Below are 19,547 nucleotides of genomic sequence, written 5' to 3' on the forward strand. Positions count from 1 at the left end.
TTTAGATTACCACCATCAGTTAGTCAAGTTCAGCTAAAAAAAAAAAAAAAAAAAAAAAAAAAAAAAAAACTTTAAATGAATAATTCTCAAACCTTAATATCTCTTTTTCATACTCTAAATTAAATTCACATCTAGATTACATTTGACATCTATCAAGTTCATCTTTAAAAACACAAATGAATTAAAAAATAAATATCTATTTTATACTGTCAGTTAACCACTGTATTTTTTCCATAATGTAAATTAAACACACATTAACATTTAAAACAATTCATTTTATATATTATATATCATTTATCAGCCAAAACATTGTCTTACTGAGGCTAGAATTTTGGCGGGAATTTTTAGGATTTTGTTATTATCCATAAATAACATCTAAATAATTTAAAAGTGATCTCAGAGCAATATTTAAAAAGTATGACCACCAGGTCTCTCTATGGTCTGTAGTTCAGAGAACCATCATCAGTGATGGGCCTTTTACTCTCACGGCACCAGCGTCGGGCTAGCAAACGTGTCAACCCTCCTGATAACTGCACCCTACTAGCCACCCAAACCGCAGCGGCCCCTAGCCTATCAATCACGGCGGGCCAGCACAGAGAACCTGCCTCCCCTGCCACTGGATGATGGAGGAGGGGGGAACTGGAGCTCCATGCATATCAGCCGCTGCATTTGTAGCCCTCCAGGAGAAGAGCAGGTGAAGGGCTGAGAGAAAGAGTGAGGGTGCACATGGGAGTGATAAAACACTTCCCACTATACTCCATCCTTTCATGCAGTTGTTTCCGTAATTGTTTTGTCTGTCTATTCACGTAAGATCACATGAAAATATTTTTTTTCTATGGTGAATGTCATGTTTACAGAATTGATTGATTCAAATTTCGAGACATTTAATGGCTAACTCCAGGAAAGTCATCAAATATATATATTTATATGTGCATTCACAAATTCAGCTATTTTCACTATTACTTTCAAACACGCATTTAAGAAAATCCGAAAGTGGCTCCATTTCATTTAGATGTATGTGTACTTAATGAGATTTGTGAACTAAACACAAATATAAATAAAATAAAAAAAAAAAAATGGACTAGTAAAAAATTAATTTTACTAATGTGTATTTCAAGTGAAATGCTCTCATCAATCCCTACTTACTTTGAAGGTAACTGTACTAAAAACCATTGACAATATAATTTAACACCCGCATTCTGCACCAAAAGAGCTTCACTTAACTAGACGTCTCTTCTCGAATTCACGGCATTTATAAATGTCAAAATATTGTGCACATCCCTCTTGCTTTCTCTCTGGCAGTGTTAAGCTCGCAGCAAGCCAGACGAAAGGAGGATTACACTTTATTGAGAGAAAGCTGGGAAAATTACTCAGCGGAAAAGAAAACTGCTGGCATGCCATCAAAAACTCATCCAGAAGAATTACCATATGACTCTTTACCACTGACTGCCAAGAGAGGGGAAAAAAAAGGCTCGACTGTAAAACCGTAGGAAGTGTTTTGCGTGTCTAAAGGCACACGCTACAACCGCGCAGTTACATCAAACACTTGAATAAGCATGCATTAGTATGCTTGTTTTAATCTTGGATAGCTCTGTGCTATTTCCAGCACCTATTGTGAAAATGTCAAGTGGTGAAATTGAACCGGGTTGCAGATATCTGTGGCTGTCACAAATCTGTCTAAACAGGTTCTGACTGTTTCCAGTGAGAGCCGTTTACCATACTGTCTATTGACTGCTCAAATTACAACTGTCAGTTTAACTAAAATATTATTTGACTTATTTGGAGGACTTTGAAAGTGGATGTCAGGGTTGACGTTGCTCTAAATATCAAAATAATATCCATTTCAGCTTTTATAATAGAAACGGCACTGAAAGGACAAGCAGGACCTGTAAATGCAATTCTCAAAGACTAGAAATGCACAATTTTGGTGTTAAGACTATTAGCTTGTCTCAGTAGTTTCAACTGCGCTTTCTGCTTATGACAAGCAAGACGTGTGAATATTTTTGAAACAGATGTCTGTTGATTGGAAACTAGTGTATGACTGCAAAAAAAATTCAAACAGAGTGAATAGCATGACACAAATTGAAGTTTAGTGGCTAATTAGCTTTAAATGGGCCACTTAATTGGTCTCGAATGCAATGAGAAAAACATCCATATTTCACTTTGTCTTCATTAACGCACTGGAAAGTGCTCATTTGATTTATAATAATGAAGTTAAATAGCAGATATTTATTTCTTGGCCTAAAACATTTTACTGAAGCATTTAACAAGATAAACTGAGGAAACAAACATGTAAATATCAAAATGAAATGTTGCCATGTTGAGCACACGGCGCACTGATGAGACTCTACATTCTCATTAAGCCATTATAGAAACTCTGTCATATGTCTTTTACCATATGACGGTTTTGGAACTTGATGCAAGACCAAAAAATGCAATTACACGCACCCAAAAAAATGGTCATGAATCAGAGATCCAGCAATGGTAGATGTTTGAGTCAGGAAACAGCACTGAGCTGTGGAAGGATCACAGAAGATGGCACCTGGGGGATTCTGGCCATATGTTTAAGCTTTGTCTTGTCCTACAAAGTTAGCGCGCCCTTCATCATGCTTCGTCAAAAAGGAGCTTGGCTGTGACATAGAGAATATGGGCTAGCGGCGAGAGACGAGGTATCAGTGAGGTATCGCTCCTGGCTGCTTTTAAACGGGGCCAACCGCTGCACTGATTATGGCATAATTAAAGCAGTAAAGCCGGGAGATTATCCACCTGGTTATGGGCTCAAGTCTCGTCACTAATAGGGCAAATGAGCAACTCCAGCTTGCAGGTTCGGGCCAGCCGCGCGACCGATTAATGCAGTTTATTGGGATCTGTTAAAAGCATTAAGTGAAGACAAGAGCAGTAATTCGTCATGTTTAAAGGCAGGGAAATTAAATCATAGCAGAGGGAAATGAGCATAGATAAAGCAAAAATGCTCTTTTAGAGGTTACCTGTTTGCAAGCTGTGTACTTTCGCGCACCGCGCCACACCCCTCCCCTCCGCGAGTCTCCTAGTGGACCATTTTCATTCTCCTTTAAGTGGGTAAATTGGAAATAATTGCCTCAACCGTAAACAGAATTTGATTAAAGGACAAAAGATACCTGTGAGAGCATATGAGAGGGAATTAAATTGGATTTGCGTAACTGCTAAGTGTGGCAGGAGCCGCAAACCCACTTTCTCATTTACCCTCGCTGGCAGCTGCGCTCAGCACTGCTGGAATTCACGTCCATGGGACAGTTTTTAGGCTGGATTTTAGCTAAATTCTTTTTTACAACATTCTGTATTCATTATGCACATTTAACATAATCTCACAAAACTAAATTTCTCCCTTTAACCTACACTATGTAGGTAACTCAGTTAAATACCAGCTATTTAATCTTAAATCAAATGTCATTACAGCCTCGCTAAATAAGCAAAAAGTTCTCCAAGAACATCTTTTCCCATTTCTTCTGAAAACAGACAGTTACCAGGCAGCTAAAATTTTGGAAATCCACAAAACGGCGATGAAAACAATCTACAAGGTTTACATTTGCATAAACATGCAGCCTTGTCAAACAAAAAATGCTTGACTTTAACCACAAACATTCTGAAAACAGTGCTACATTTTTTCATGGGAAGACATTTTTTAACATGTTAGTAAAATTCAAAAAGACTGTCCTGTCATAAGACATGCTAAACAGGCAATCTGAAATGCATACATATGCTGAAGACAAAACAAAACAAAACATGAAAATGCCTCTGTGTCAGCGTTTATGCAACTTTAGCAACTGAACCTATAACAATTAAAATTAGTTTTCTCACACACATGCACAATTATAGAAGCAGGAGTTTTATATTGCAGACAAAATAACTAGGTTTTAAAAAGTGTTTTGAAGAGTAGAAGGACAAAACTAAGGCACATGCAGTGTATCATTGTGAAAGCTTGCATATTCTCACTTTAATTAATTTTCCAAGGACAAAAGACAGGAGTTTTGCTAGACTCCATAAATTATTAGAAAAAGACAAGAGAGTGGGATCATCCTCTTAAACAACCGTTTTTGCTTTTTCTAAATTGTTTGGAGTTCTTTTGCAGAGGTGCTTGGGAAAAAGGTACTATTTCATGGTAAGGGGGGGCCATCTGCTGGTCATTTTCAAAACAGATTTTCCAAAGTGTTTTTCATTTTAATCCAAAAATGTGTTTATTTATATTGTATTGTACATATAAGGTGAATTATATGCCATGTGTATTAAAGCAATAAGCATGTTTTTTAAAAAACAAAAACAAATCATTTGTCATTTAGTGGTTTAAATGCAACTTTACTGATACGCTGCATCTAAAGAAGGTTCAAACTCCCCGTACTGATGCATCTGAGCTTAACTGTTTGTATTTGTGAATGTATATACACAGTAAATGCGTGTGCGTTTCTCAGCTTTTGTTTCTCTCCACCTACATTTGTGAACTAAAACAAAGAGGAGGTAACTTAGTGGAAAGTGATGAATAGGTTTGCTGGCGCCATCACTCGTACAATGAAGGTGCCAGGGCCGGGTGCAGAAATGTTCAAAGTCATTGTTCCCCTGGAGACGGGTCAGCGTATTGGTCAAAGCCTGATGCGACTCTACTGTGCTTTATCCTCATGTGCACCCGACCACCTCCACCCAGAGCCAAGCGCTGAGGATTCTCACATTTATTTCCAGTAAAATCTCCCTCCCAACTGCAGCGTATGCACAAACATCTCCTTGATGTTTGCAATGCGTCCTCTGATGTTTACCTGCATAAATAATGTCGCTGGTGTGACTTTGTAAAAGAGATCATGTGTGTAATGTTATTCTCAATCTGGTATATCAGTGAAGCGATAATGTATTGCGACATGGTCCCGTGCACGGTGTACGTTTAACTTGGTTGGTCATTTAAAGACACTTGACTGGGTAAAAGCGTGTAAAATAATGCAAAAAGCCAGGTTTTACACCATAACACCAGCAACTGTGAATCTTAAAGGGCTATTTATGATTCTTAAAGTGTACTTTTTTGGTGTAACCTAGCCAAGTTGAATTGGTCTGTGAAGTGAATAAATAATGTGGTAACATTGTACAATAAGGTTCATTAGTTAACATTAGTTAACTACACTAGTTAACATGAACTATACATGAACAGTACATCTACAGCATTTAATAATCTTAGTTCATTTTAATTTCAGCATTTATTAACGCATTATTAAAATCACAAGTGTTTGTTAACATTAGTTAATGCACTGTGAACTAACATGAACAACTGTATTTTTATTAACTAACATTGACAAAGATTAATAAATAGTGTAATAAATGAACTGTTCATTGTTTGTTCATGTTAGTTAATACATTAATGCTAACAAATGACATCTTACTGTAAAGTGTTACCTTTTTGACTAGTTAACATTAGATCATTACTTTAGTTAACATGAATTAAGAATGAACAATACTTCTAGTTCATTTCAACATGAACTAATGCACTATTAAAATCAAAAGCTGTGTTTGTTAACATTAGTTAAGCACTGTGAACTAATATGAACAATGAAAAACTGCATTTTTATTGACTAACATTAACAAAGATTAATAAATAGTGTGATAAATGCACTGTTCATTGTTCATTCATGTTAGCTAATACATTAACTAATGTTAACAGATCACACCTTATTGTAAAGTGTTACCATATATTGTAAATATATTTTAATTGTTATAATATTTATTATGTAAAAAAAATAACTACTATATACAGCTTTTATAATATAGGTAAGACTTTACAGTAAGGTTGATTAGTTAACATTAGTTAACTACTTAAGTTAACATGATCTAAGAATGAACAACACTTCTACAGCATTAATGTTAATATGAACTAATGCAATAACTAAAATCAAAAGTTGTGCTTGTTAACATTAGTTAATGCATTGTGAACTAACATTAACAATGAACGACTATTTTTATTAACTAACATTAACAAAGATTAACAAATAGTGTAATAAATGTATTGTTCATTCATGTTAGTTAATACATGACAACAAATATAATGTTAACAAATGACACCTTATTGTAAAGTGTTACCATATATTGTAAAATATAGTTTGATTACTACATTATTTATTAAGTAAATATTAACTATTATATACAGCCAGTATAATTTTGTTAAGACTTTACAATAAGGTTGATTAGTTAACATTAGTTAACTACTGAAGTTAACACGATCTAAGAATGAACAATACTTCTACAGCATTAATTTTAATATGAACTAATGCAATAATTAAAATTAAAAGTTGCTTGTTAACCTTGTTAATGCACTGTGAACTAACATTAACTAATGGAACCTTATTGTAAAATGTTAACCAATATACAAACATGTTGTTATAATTGTAAAACACAATTTATTGAATACTTACGTACATTTTTAAGGATTCATATATCCATTTAAGACACAATACTGTAGAGCTGTACAAAGAACTGCATATATTTTTTTAATAAACCTAACTGAAACAACATTGTCCAGTCATAAGGGTCAATTTTTTGAAACTGAGATTTATACATCATCTGAAAGCTAATAAATAAGCTTTCCATTAATGTATGGTTTGTTAGGATAGGACAATATTTGTCCGAAATACCACCATTAAAATATCTGGAATCTAAAAAAAGAGAAAAAAAAAGTTTTGATATATTTACGGTAGGAAATTTAGTAAATATCTTCATGGAACATGATCTTTACTTAATATCCTAATGATTTTTGGCATAAAAGAGAAATTGGTCATTTTGACCCATACAATGTATTGTTGGCTACTGCTACAATTATACCCGTGCTACTTAAAACTGGTTTTGTGGTCCAGGGTCACATATCATCATATTTCCTAAGACACAGAATTTCTATCCCATTTAAGTCAGTTGAGTGGTTCTAGTTATCAATAACATTCAGTCGTTGTACTACTAATCTATGAATTTTGCCTCACTTGAAAAGTTGAATGTGAGGAACAGAGAAAGCACGAGTGTGTGCGCGCGCGAAACTGTCAAAGACACGCCGGGCGCCCTGAGAATCCCCACGCAAGGCACACCTTATTAAACACTGCCTGATAGGGTCAATAGCCCACTCTCCCAACACCACCCTAGAACAATTTCAATTTTAATAGCTTTTACTATGTATTTCACAGGCAAGCCCCCATTGAAATAGAGCCATCAAAAAGTCCCGCCGACAGATTCAAGCCCGGGAGCTTGGCGTAATTATCCCAGCGGACGCGCGCCTGTGTAAGGTAGTTCAACCTCGTTCATCATCTCCAGCAGGCCCCGGACTCTGCCTGCTAATTTCATCCCCAGGATTAGCTTTGCTCACTTGTCTATCTTGTTATATTTCTTGAGGGTGAAATATCGCCTTCCACTTTTAATAAGGCTGAGCGGGGCCACGCACCGTTGCCTGCGCGCGGCATACGCGCGGAAAAAGGGGCAGAAGGGGAGCAAAACTTTGCCGCGCGCTCTTCTGGGGAGTGACCGGAGAGAAAGAGTGAAGGTGAAAGCGTATGCCTGCGATACCTGCAGGGCAATGCAAGCTGTTTGCTCTCTGAATAGAAAAGAAAAAGAGGTGTGTGGGAGCTCTGGGCCGTGCGCGCTGATACACCTCCAGAGAATGCTCGTGCCCGCCGAAATTAGCAGACGCTCGCCAGGCGGAGAACGAGCGTGACATCTTATTAAACTTGTGGATCAAATCCGCGTATCCTCAGATCATTTGCCATCCGTTTGTCACCTTCACCCTCCACCCCGCGCGCCCTGCGCTTAATTACAATGTATTGTGTTTAAAGGGGCAATTAAAGCCATCACACCAATGCTGTGTTGGACTTTAATTACCCATTGACAATAAGGGGGAATGCTGCTGTGTACTTGTAATAGCTTACAGTGCACCAATTTACCGTTGTTTTTGCTCTTTTTTCAGAACGTAATTTAAAACTTTGAAATAACTGGCAAAATGCAGTCTATATGTGACAATGGACCACAAAACCAGTCATAAGGGTCACTTTTTCGAAATTGAGATTTATACATCATCTGAAATCTTAATAAGCTTTCCATTGATGTATGATTTGTTAGGATAGGACAATATTTGGCCGACTATTTGAAAATCTGGAATCTGAGGGTGCAAAACAAATCAAAATCACCTTTAAAGTTGTCCAAATTAAGTTCTTAGCAGTGCATATTACTAATCAAAATTTAGTTTTGATATATTTATGGTAGGAAATTTACTAAATATCTTCATGGAACATGATCTTCACTTAATTTCCTAATGATTTTTGGCATAAAAGGAGCAATTGATCATTTTGACCCATACAATGTATTTTTAAATAAATAAATACATACATAAATACATACAAAAAAAATAGAAAACAGTTGTTAAAGGGGTGAATTAAAATAATATGTATCTTAATTTTTGTTACATAATTTTTTTTGCCTATTTTAATATTTGTCTTGTCTGTTCATTCATGTTAGTTAATACATCAACTAACATTAACTAATGGAACCATATTGTAGTGTTACCTAATATATAAATATGTCGTTGTCATTGTAAAAAAAAAAAAAAAAAAAAAAAAAAAAAAGACTGAATAATTATGTACATTTTAATTTTGCTGTAAAATAACTGCATATAATCTTTAATAAACCTAATTGAAACAGCATTAGATATTGTAATATGAGACCCCGGGCCACAAAACCAGTCATTAGGGTCATTTTTTTTCTGAAAGCTGAATAAATAAGCTTTCCATTGATGTATGGTTTGTTAGGATAGGACAATTTTTGTTCGAAATACAACTCTTTGAAAATCTGGAATCTGAGGGCGAAAAAAAAAAAAAAAAAAATCAAAATATTGAGAAAAATCGCCATACAATGTATTTTTGGCTACTCTACAAATATACCCATGCTACATAAGGCATAGTAGAAAATATACAATGCAGATCAATAATTTGCACATTTAAATGTGTTATTTTTATAGAGCAGTGCTTCTCAACTGTTTATTTCAGCCAGTACTTTTGCTATACTTGTATATATTTTGCTAAAATAATAATAACATATTAATTTAAATAATTTTAAGTCATCCTGCAGCACCTTTGAAGTTTTCTGAGGCTCAGTATTACGTTGCATACAGTATTATTCTATTTTGTTGTGGCAGTGACCACTTATTACAATGAATTGTGTCTCTGCAGGCAAAAGTTAACTTAGTTTAACCTTAAAATAGGTTGAGCGTGTTATCAAATATGTGGCTGACAGTCCAGGCCAAAAGCTTGAGGAAAAAACCTAGACCTAATTACATTCGGATCACAGTGACATGAAGTATTTCAAAACACTGCTAGCTATTATTCTGTTTCTGCTCACCTTGAAATATTCAAGAGCTCACATATCACTCATTCATCGGGCAGAAAAATTGAAAAGAGAGACGGCAAAATATAATTAACCTTGTTACAGCCAGGTCAAACAACCGATTGTTATTCGTTTCATATGACAGCGCTTTGAGGCGATATTTTCCCAGGGAGACTCACGGCATACGACATAAATTGAGATAAAAATGAAAACAAGAAACCTGAATTAATACTACTGTACTGTATCAAATAAAAAGCTTCTTGGCACCTGTGAGATACCCTTAAGCAGTTTAGAGGTAAATCGCTATTGAACCAGATCCTTTTAGCTACTGCAGCTTATTGCTTCAGACTTTCATCACAGAGGCCGGCTAACATTTGATACTTCATCATCTACCCGTGGCCTCACAGGAGCCACTGAGTGCACCTGACACACACACACACTGCTGACGGATATCTCAGTGTTAAAATAAAAAGTATTTATAACAATATTTTGATTTTTAAATTCTTTACACACAACAATTAACAGGATTGTAATGTGCACTGACTTACTGTCTCACTTTAGGAATAGCAAAAGTCAAGAAAACATTGCTCATTGTTGAATCAATTCATCAATGTTTTTCATTTAAATGAATTACCATATTTTAAGTAAATAAATGAGCAAGTACAAACTGTAAAGTGCATGATTAGACAGTGTTATTGAACTGTCTCTCTGGTGGTCCAGACCTGATCCGGTCTTGGTGTTTCTGCTTAATTAAGATTCTGCTGTCACATTGTTCATTACTTCTGCAACCCTCTTGTGAGTGAATTGCCTCCGTCCATTAATATTTACAGCCTAATATCTGCAACCCCGAGAAGCCACAGCACTCAAATTATATGTCAGATAATTAAAAGAATAATTATGAATGGTCAGCAAGGTACGAGCCATATTTCACAGATGATTGTGTATTTACTTTCCATTTTTCAGTTTAAATGCATTTTGTATGCAGATAAGTGCAGGACAATTTTTAATTAACCGTGAGGGGCATTATGAGCAACTTTGTTGTAAAATATTATGTATTTATCCTGCATATTCTCACAGGGTTAAAACTGCATACAATATTTAATAGCATTAACATTAATTTAATTGAAATATGTTTTCTCTTCATAGTTTTACTCGCTCAATTAATTTTCATAAACAATGGAAATGAGTTTTGTGACGCTCTTGATGACACATAAGCGCAGGCGTAAGAGGTCATGATCATATATTCTTATATTACACAAATGCAATCCATCTTAAAGATGATTCCGCTAGCACTCCAGCCCCCAACCCTCCATACTATCCTATACAATGTGCCACACTTCCCCTCTCACATAAAGACGGTCATTAATTGAATCACATAATTTTCCTCCCTGCCTCCCACAAAAGGCCATTTGCAACTTCAGGTGTGGCGGGATAATGGGGGATGATATTTCTATCCAACAATGCCAGGGGCAGACTCTGATCATTTTCTCTTCTGAAGGTTAAACTTAGATAACCTGCCTTTGGCATTTAATCAGCTACTTGTTAAATACTCTTTTGGTAATAAAATAATTTAAAATTTTATTGCTTCTCAAATAAGGCTCTTTTTAAATGGATTTAACGACTTTGTTAAGGCTTTGCTGAACGCATCCCTAGTTAGGCTAGTGTGTAAAAGCCTAATGGTAATGATATGCTTTACAGCTTGCAAAATCGCAATGATATTCATTAAAATGACTTTGGTAATCACTGTGCGTAAATTAGAAATACCTGTCCCATCGGCAGACATTTAAAGGGATAGCATCCCAACAGACAGCATTCAGCACTAGAAAGGTCTGCATGGTTTCTAGAAAAGGAAGAGAAATACATGAGTGTTTCTGCTTTAACAGACAATCCTTATTTAATTTAAACATATCATTAATGCATTACTTTATGATAACCAGCATTTATTAATCTCGGTTAATGTTAATTTTACATTCGCAAACACACATTTAACATTTCAAGCTGTATGAGTTAAAACTGTATTATAAACAAACATGAATTAACTGTATTTATTAATTTACATTAATCTAGCAAGCGTTGTTAAAATTGTTGTTCATTGTTATTTCATGATACCTAATGCTCTAACTGGTTCTAATTTTACACATCCTAGTATATATTTAGTTTTTAATCATAATTAATGCATTAGTTTATGATAACTAGAATTTATTAGTCTTGGTTAATGTTATTATACATAAATACATTTTTTTAACATTTCAAGTTGTATAAATTAAAATTAATACATTATGAACAAATCAACAATTTATTAATAATAATAAATTAATAATGTATTCATATTTATTTAATATTTATTTACATTAAGCTAGATTAATACATGCTGTAAAAATTGTTGTTCATTTTTAGTTCCTGATACATAATGCATTAATTAATGCTAACTTTACTGGTATATTTTTATTTCACGTTATATAAATGAAAATTAATTAAAAACATGAATTAACAACATTTATTCATTTATATTACCTTAGATTAATAAATTCTGGAAAATTGTTGTTCATTTTTAGTTCCTGATACATAATTCATTAATTAATGCTAACTTTACTGGTATATTTTTATTTCACGTTATATAAATGAAAATTAATTAAAAACATGAATTAACAACATTTATTCATTTATATTACCTTAGATTAATAAATTCTGGAAAATTGTTGTTCATTTTTAGTTCCTGATATATAATGCATTAAATAATGCTAATTTTCTATATACTGGTATATTTTTAACATAACAGGTTATATAAATTAAAATTAATGGATAATGAACAAACATGAATTAACAATATTCATTCATTTACATTAACATTTAACATTAATAAATGCTGTAAAATTATTGTTAATTTTAGTTCCTGATACATAATGCATTAACAAATGTTAATTTGACATATACTAGTGCATTTAATACTTCAAGTTGTATAAAATTAATGTATTATGAACAAACATTAATTAACAATATTTATTAATATTTATTTATTTATTTACATTAAGCTAGTTCAATACATGCTGTAAAAATTGTTGCTCATTACTTCATAATACATTAATTAATGCACATTTTACACATACTAGTATATTTTTATTGATTCAAGTTGCATAAATTAAAATTAATGTATCATGAACAAACATTAATTAAAAATATTTCTTAATATTTATTTAATATTTTTACACTAAGCTAGATTATTACATGCTGTAAAATTGTTGTTTATTAATTCATAATGCATTAATTAGTGCTAATTTCACATATACTAGTAATACTAATTAAGTTATATAAATTAAAATTGATGAATTATGAACAAGCATGAATTAACAATATTTATTCATTTGCATTAACTTGGATTAAAAAATGTTGTGAAATTGTCTATTTGTTCCTGATATTAGCAAATGTTAATTTGACATACACTAGTACATTTTGCATACACTAGTACAAGTTGTATAAATTAAAATTAATGTATCAAGAACACACACAAAAAAAACAATATTTGTTCATTTACAATTAAGACTTTATTTAATTGAACCTTATTATAAAGTGTTGCCAGTTTACCGTTTGACCACCAAATACATATATGAGCCTGAACCACTAAACCAGTCATGGGGTCAACTGGCTGAAACTGAGATTTATCGAAAACCATCTGAAAACTGAATAAGCTTTCCATTGATGTGTGGTTTGTTAGTATAGGACAATATTTGTCAGAGATACAACCATAAAAATATCTGGAATCTAAGGGTGCAAAAAAAAAAATAAATTCAAAAAAGGAAATCGCCTTTAAAATTGTCCAAATTAAGTTCTTTGCAATGCATATTACTAATCAAAAATTAAGTTTTTATATATTTACGGTAGGAAATTGACAAAGTGTCTTCATGGAACATGATCTTTACTTAATATCCTAATGAGATTTGGCATAAAAGAAAAATATAATTTTGACCCATACAATGTATTTTTGCTACAAATATACCCGTGCTACTTAAGACTGGTTTCGTGGTCCAGGATCACATATGCAAAACTTAACATAAAAGGTCCAAAGTATTATTTGGAAGAAAAAAAAAATATCAGGGTTCACCTTCCAACATTTTCTTCTGAAGACTTGATTGTCTGCCCTTCAGAGTCCAGATATGGTCGTGCTTCCTGTCCACTGACACCCATATAAATGGCCTTATTATCTCCCATTGGGGTGGGGGAATCTGGTGTGGTCTGGCCCAATGAATCACCAGCAAGCTCTCGTTTTTTGGCCGGACTCCAGCTCTTGTTTTCTCATTAGGTCCCAGTGCCTGTTAATGACAAAGTAACAATAACTCACCTGGATTAAAAGCCTAAATCTGCAGTTGAGTGGCAGCGTGACCAGCTAATGAGGTGCATTTGGGTAAATTGTTGACAGTGCTCTTCACGGAGAAGGAGGGGCCATCTTTAATTTACCAAAGCTATGACAACAGCGGAAAGAGCAAAGTCAAGCAGATGAAGATGAATACACCGGTTGGGTCCCCGGGAACTTCTGCATTAGTGCATGACAACCTAAAATGCTCTTGTCACCAATGAGCGTCACATTCGCCTGTGGGCACTTAGTGGGGGAATAAGAAGCCGTCAGGATGACAGATTGCCAAAGACGGGGACTTGTGGGGAAAAATGAGAAATGAACATTTGTTGGTGGCGGCGACACACGATGGGTGACAGTTATGTGATATGCTCATGTCAATTTAATAATTCTGTCACCGGACGAGTGGAAAAGAGGGAATGTATGAGAGAAGTCATTAACTTCATACAGGCCTCCTTATTCTGTGAATGGCTATATTAGAGAAACTCTGTGGAGATTTCAAAAACAACACATTGTTTAGGCCTAGGTTTGCATGTTTTTTTCTCATGTCAGTGTTTAGTGAAGAAATGCATCCTATGTGAAAATGCATGAAACTCATTGCTCAGTATATCAGTATTCCACAACTATGTGATGTGTTTAAATATAAGTATTTATTTTATTTTTTATTTTATTTTATTTCATTTATTTATTTATCTTTTTTTTTTTGCTCATCAATGCTGTGTTTATTTGATTAAAAATACAGAAAAAACAGTAATATTGTGAAAGATTTTTGCAATTTAAAATAGTGGTTTTCTATTTATAAGTATATTTACATATACTTTAAAATAGAATTTATTCCTGTGATGCAAAGCATCATTTTCAGCTTCATTACTCCAGTCCTCAGTGTCAAATGATCCTTCAGAAATCATTCTAATATGCTGATTTTTTATCAATATGTTTTTATTTTTCCTTTTGGAACCTGTAATCATTTTTCAGGATTCTCTGATGAACAAAATGTTAAAAAGAACAGCTAAAAACAGAAATCTTTTGTATCTTTTGTAATCTTTTGGGTCAGTACATTTTTTCTTTCTTTAAAAGACATTAATACGTTTATTCAGCAAGGATGTGTTAAATTGATAAAAAGTGATAGTAAAGACTTAAATTGTTAGATTTAAGATTTTAAGACTATTTTGAATAAATCCTGTGAACAATTTTTAATTGATCAAAGAATCCTGAAAAAAGTATCACAGTTTCCAAAAAAAATATTTGAAAAAACGCAGCACAACTGTTTCCAACATTGATAATAAATTAGCATATTAGAATGATTTCTGAATGTTTCTGCATCACAGAAATAATTATATTTTAAAGCTTTTTTTTACAAGCTAATGTGCATTTCTTTGCATGTGTATTAAACTAGCAATATCACAATCAATCTAGATAAATACATTTACAACAATACATGATTATTCTTTAATGTATATCTGTCAGTTAGTTTTTTTTCTCTCTGTAGTCTCAGGTAAGTTTGGAAAAGAAAAAAAAAATAGTTGTAACTGAATTTATACTCATTATTAACAATGATCTATGCTGTATAAAATTAAAATGCTGTAAAAAATGTTGGTAATACCTATGATGCCATATGACCTCATGCCTTAATTAACTTTAATAAACAACTACATTATTGGAAAGTGGAAATACTATATGAGTTATTCAAATGGACTTTGGATTGAGAAAAGAAAAGAAAAGAAAAGAAAAAAAAAAGAAAAGTTTGAACAAATTGTGTTGTGACTGTCTTTGTCCAGCAGATGGCCATAAAGAGTTGATGAATACATTTATGCTTGTTTGCTCGGTTTGCAACCCACTGTCACATCAATAATTTGATAAATTGCTTATCTATACACTTGGGTCTGTTAATATGGTTTATGAACCACTCTGGGACCACTATTTACGCAAAGTAAAAAAGTTAATTGTTAAGTGAGTTTACTAAAAACACCCTCACAGCATCTCAGTATGATTGTCACTGATTTTGTTTTTATTTGGGCCAGGGTTTTTACTACAGCAACCATACAACGCATTTGTGAACTGCTTATGTTTTACTTAAGATAAAAAAGCAGCAACTCACCTGGTGTTTAAATCACACCTGACCGTTTCCATGAGCTCTCACGGTCTTTCCAAACCGCCGCTCAAATGGTGAAGTCGGACGATACCATCTCTTCAGAGACGTAAGGGGTGACATCAGCTCAGAAGAGGATAATGGAGCGATACCATCACGCGAGGAGGGAGGGGTGTTCTGTTCGCTGTATCAAATCATCACATGCGGCCAGCGGCATTTTCACAGCAGGGCTGACTGCTCGTACACAGTGGAAGCGGCTGAGTCGCGCATCTCGGAGATATGTACATGAACAGCCCGATCCCAGTCAATTTCCCCTGGAATATCTGAGTGCTTTCCTAGTGAATTAAAGGTAAGCTTGCGTTTAGTATTGCGCTTATTGCATGATCTGATCTATAGTATGTTAAACATAATAAATATATAGGAAAGACTGCTGTTGCTATCCATACTCTGATTCCAGCACATCCCCTATTTAAATAGTTTTTTAGAGTTTGAATGTATTCATTTTTTAAGTCTGAACAGGCTTTTTGATAAAAGTGATCTCTATAATAACTTTAATGTAACTTTTTGATTTTTAAATGAAAAAAAATAAACATCTCATTCATTTCCATAATTACTTATGAAATGCAAAGAGAAAACAGCTACATTATTTCACCAACTATGGTGTAATTAATAAGAAACGTAAATGATTTGAAGAGTTAATGTCCATACTGTCACTGATCTGCAATAGATGATTTAATTAAACTTAAATTCTATTCTTCAAGACAATTATGTGACCCTGTATGGTTTGTTAGTATATATTTTACAATATATATATATATATTACAAATATTACAATACTTGGCCGAGATACAACTATTTGAAAATCTGGAATCTGAGGGTGCAAAATCGCCTTTAAAGTTGTCCAAATGAAGATCTTAGCAATGCATAGTACTATTCAAAAATTAAGTTTTGATATATTTATGGTAGGAAATTTACAAAATATCTTTATGGAACATGATTTTGACCATACAATGTATTTTTAGCTATTGCTACAAATATACCCGTGCTGCTTATGACTGGTTTTGGTTCTAGGGTCACATATATTACATGCTGACAACAGTAACCTGTTGCACACTAGTTTAATTTCCTTGTAGAGTTTCACACTGTCCATTCCATAATGTGAGTTTATGTAAGCAAGGCTCTTCTAAACTCTGTTTTTAATTATGCATATTAACAATTACATTAATTATTATCTGCATAAAGGTTTTGTACAGTTACAAATGACTGCTGAAGTAATTGGGTATTTCTTTCTATTCTCATCCCATTTATAAGAAGTATGCTCTGTTAATATTGTGAAAGAGTATGAATGTTTAAATGCATACTCTGATTTGTTGAGTTTCCCTACATTTCAAACTGCAGACAAAACAAACATTTTATCTCTTCTCTCAAGGACAAACATTGCAGCTTGCTGCTTTGAGTGTCCTAAAATATGGCTGTAAAAGCACTCCCAATTGCACTTCTTTAAAAACACATTTAGACACTAGAACAGTTTTTTACAGCAATACTGAGCATTTTGCCTCATGTCATAGTGTGCTTTTGCAAATAATTTAATTTACTAATATCCAAACCTGCAGGGCAAAAGGGCACTAGTCTTACACTAACATTATTTATGAGGAAAAATCAATAATTACATGCAGTACATTCAAAATACAATGTCACATTTGTCTGATCAGCCTTACATATTGCATTTAAATGATCTTACAATAATTATGCAGTTGTATTGTGCTTTATTTATTCAAGTACAATATGTAGCATGTCTGCATCAGCTTACTTGTTTGTTTGGTAGTTTCGCTTCATTCAATATACTACTTTTAGTAGTTAGTCATTATTATTTTACAGAAATTGATACATGAAGCTTTATTATACTTAATTGGTAAATTGATTCTGTGTGATGTGATCCTCTTTCTAGTTTTCCACAAAAGCCAACCTAAAAGCATGAGAAAGCATAAAAACTTTACAAGGTGATGATTATGTTGATTTCATATGAAGTTCATACAATGTCCACCCATCTTTCAGTGACATGTAATCATACAAAAACATACTAGTAATGAGATCCTACACATTCGTTCGAATTAGCCACCATTTTGCCAAAACATAAAAAGTTACGAATTACCACGAGAGTGTGTTTCAAAAGCCACTCCAAAACCGCTGAGAAGAAAACAACCTCAGCCATTTGGACGTAGATTGCCTTTATTCCTCACAAGCCCTGTCACAAGAAAACAAAAGCCTTTTCAGACTCCAAAAGTCCAAACTATCTGTCAGACTGAAGTAGTAATTACAGAAATTGGTAACAAGAGCCTCAGGTGTTGATCTGAACAAAGGGCATCTTGAAACTCAGGACTGACCACTTACTTCAGCTGTCAAGAGATGACATATATGTGTTATTAAGACACTGGACATCTTCGTTTTTGGTGGGCACAGCTGGTATTTGGGCTGTGTGAAGCAATGTTCACAACATTCAGAGCCAGAGTGGTATTTTCTACACATTTCACAGTAGTCGCTGTTGACTTTGTAGCTTTGTAACTGGAGCTGTAATGATAGCTTATTTAGGACAGGTGGTCAGTGAATGCGACAACTAGTCCATCACTGTGTGATCATGCTTTGAGACGTTACCTACTATCTTCAGTCATATATGTTTCTTTCTGCTAAAAATGATCAAATTATTCCCGCAGCAGCTTTAAGATCAGACAAAAAGACCTGTCTGAATGCAACTGGCCATCCTTGAAATGTGATCTCTCGCAGGGGTGCAGGGGGTCAAAGGCTAAAGGTGATGAGAAGAATGGAGCGGTGCTATCTGACTGCCCTTCTCAGCCTCTTTGTGTCCATTGAGCCCCTGGCTGGACCATGCCTGAGCACATCAAAGCACTGCCCAAACATTGTTTGCCAGCCCTGACCTTTGGCCTGTTGCTATGCGGCGGGCTTCACGTAGAAGTGTGTGTGCGTGCCGGTGGGCAAAGGCGAAGCTGAGACCTGCTGTGTCACCCACTCCCTGCTCAACAATAACGTTCAATAAGTTTCCTCTCTCCGTTTTCAGCTCTTCTACTGGTCGTCTGCTCAGTTTTATTGTATGTGAGGAGCGGGGAATGACCCCAGCCCCCACTTACACACACAACTCCCAAGGCTAAATGTCTTAAAAGCCATCCACCCCCTTCTTCCGTCCTCTTTAGAGGAGGAAAAAGTAGTGAAAGTAGCACTTTCTTTCAGTTTCGGATCTTCAGATGCCCATTTTTAGAGATACAAAGAGTCCAAATGCCTCTAATGTGGTTGGCACCCTTGTACTTTTTATGTGCATCTCCTCACCTAGTTGAACTGCGATTTTCTGAAATTGTCAGAAAAGTGCAATTTTAGACCTTTATGAAAAATGTAAAATGGTAAGCACATCTTCTGCTAAAAGTTCCACTTCTTCTACAATTTTAATATATTTTAACATATTTTTGAATACCGTGATAGTAAAGCTGAATTTTTTAGTCTTTAGTGTCACATGTTCCTTCAGAAACCATTCTAATATGCTGATTGGGTGCTCAAGATACATTATTATTATTATCAATGTTGAAAACTGAATTCTTCTGGATTCTTTGATTAAGTTCAAAAGAACAGCATTTATTTTAAATAGAATCTATTGTAACATTATGTAAATCTTACTGTCACTTTTTGATGTCCATTGGTTGGCTTTTGTTAGGTCAGTAAAACTAAGGGGAAAACTGAGGG

At 34.1% G+C, this 19,547-nt stretch overlaps 1 protein-coding gene and 1 long non-coding RNA gene across 3 annotated transcripts in view; one reads left to right on the top strand and one right to left on the bottom strand.

Moving 5' to 3' along the window:
* LOC127179609 (uncharacterized) overlaps positions 1 to 15,970 on the bottom strand; it is a 105,376-nt gene extending 89,406 nt beyond the window's left edge. Inside the window, exons 1-4 of one of the 2 annotated variants that reach the window (XR_007829537.1) lie at positions 15,810 to 15,970; positions 13,463 to 13,670; positions 11,128 to 11,203; positions 4,287 to 4,784 (exon numbers count right to left, since the gene is read on the bottom strand). This is a non-coding gene — a long non-coding RNA (uncharacterized LOC127179609). Of the gene's footprint in view, positions 1 to 4,286; positions 4,785 to 11,127; positions 11,204 to 13,462; positions 13,671 to 15,809 lie in introns of those variants that run through there. The other variant, XR_007829536.1, reaches the window with a different exon arrangement.
* Positions 15,971 to 16,012: 42 nt separating this feature from the next.
* Positions 16,013 to 19,547, top strand: part of greb1 (growth regulating estrogen receptor binding 1) — a 31,791-nt gene continuing 28,256 nt past the window's right edge. Inside the window, exon 1 of the mRNA XM_051133254.1 lies at positions 16,013 to 16,149. The gene's annotated coding sequence lies outside the window, so the exon portion shown is untranslated. The remainder of the gene's footprint in view (positions 16,150 to 19,547) is intronic.

This window comes from Labeo rohita, chromosome 17 (genome assembly GCF_022985175.1).
Source record: "Labeo rohita strain BAU-BD-2019 chromosome 17, IGBB_LRoh.1.0, whole genome shotgun sequence".
NCBI classification, from domain to species: Eukaryota; Metazoa; Chordata; class Actinopteri; order Cypriniformes; family Cyprinidae; genus Labeo; species Labeo rohita.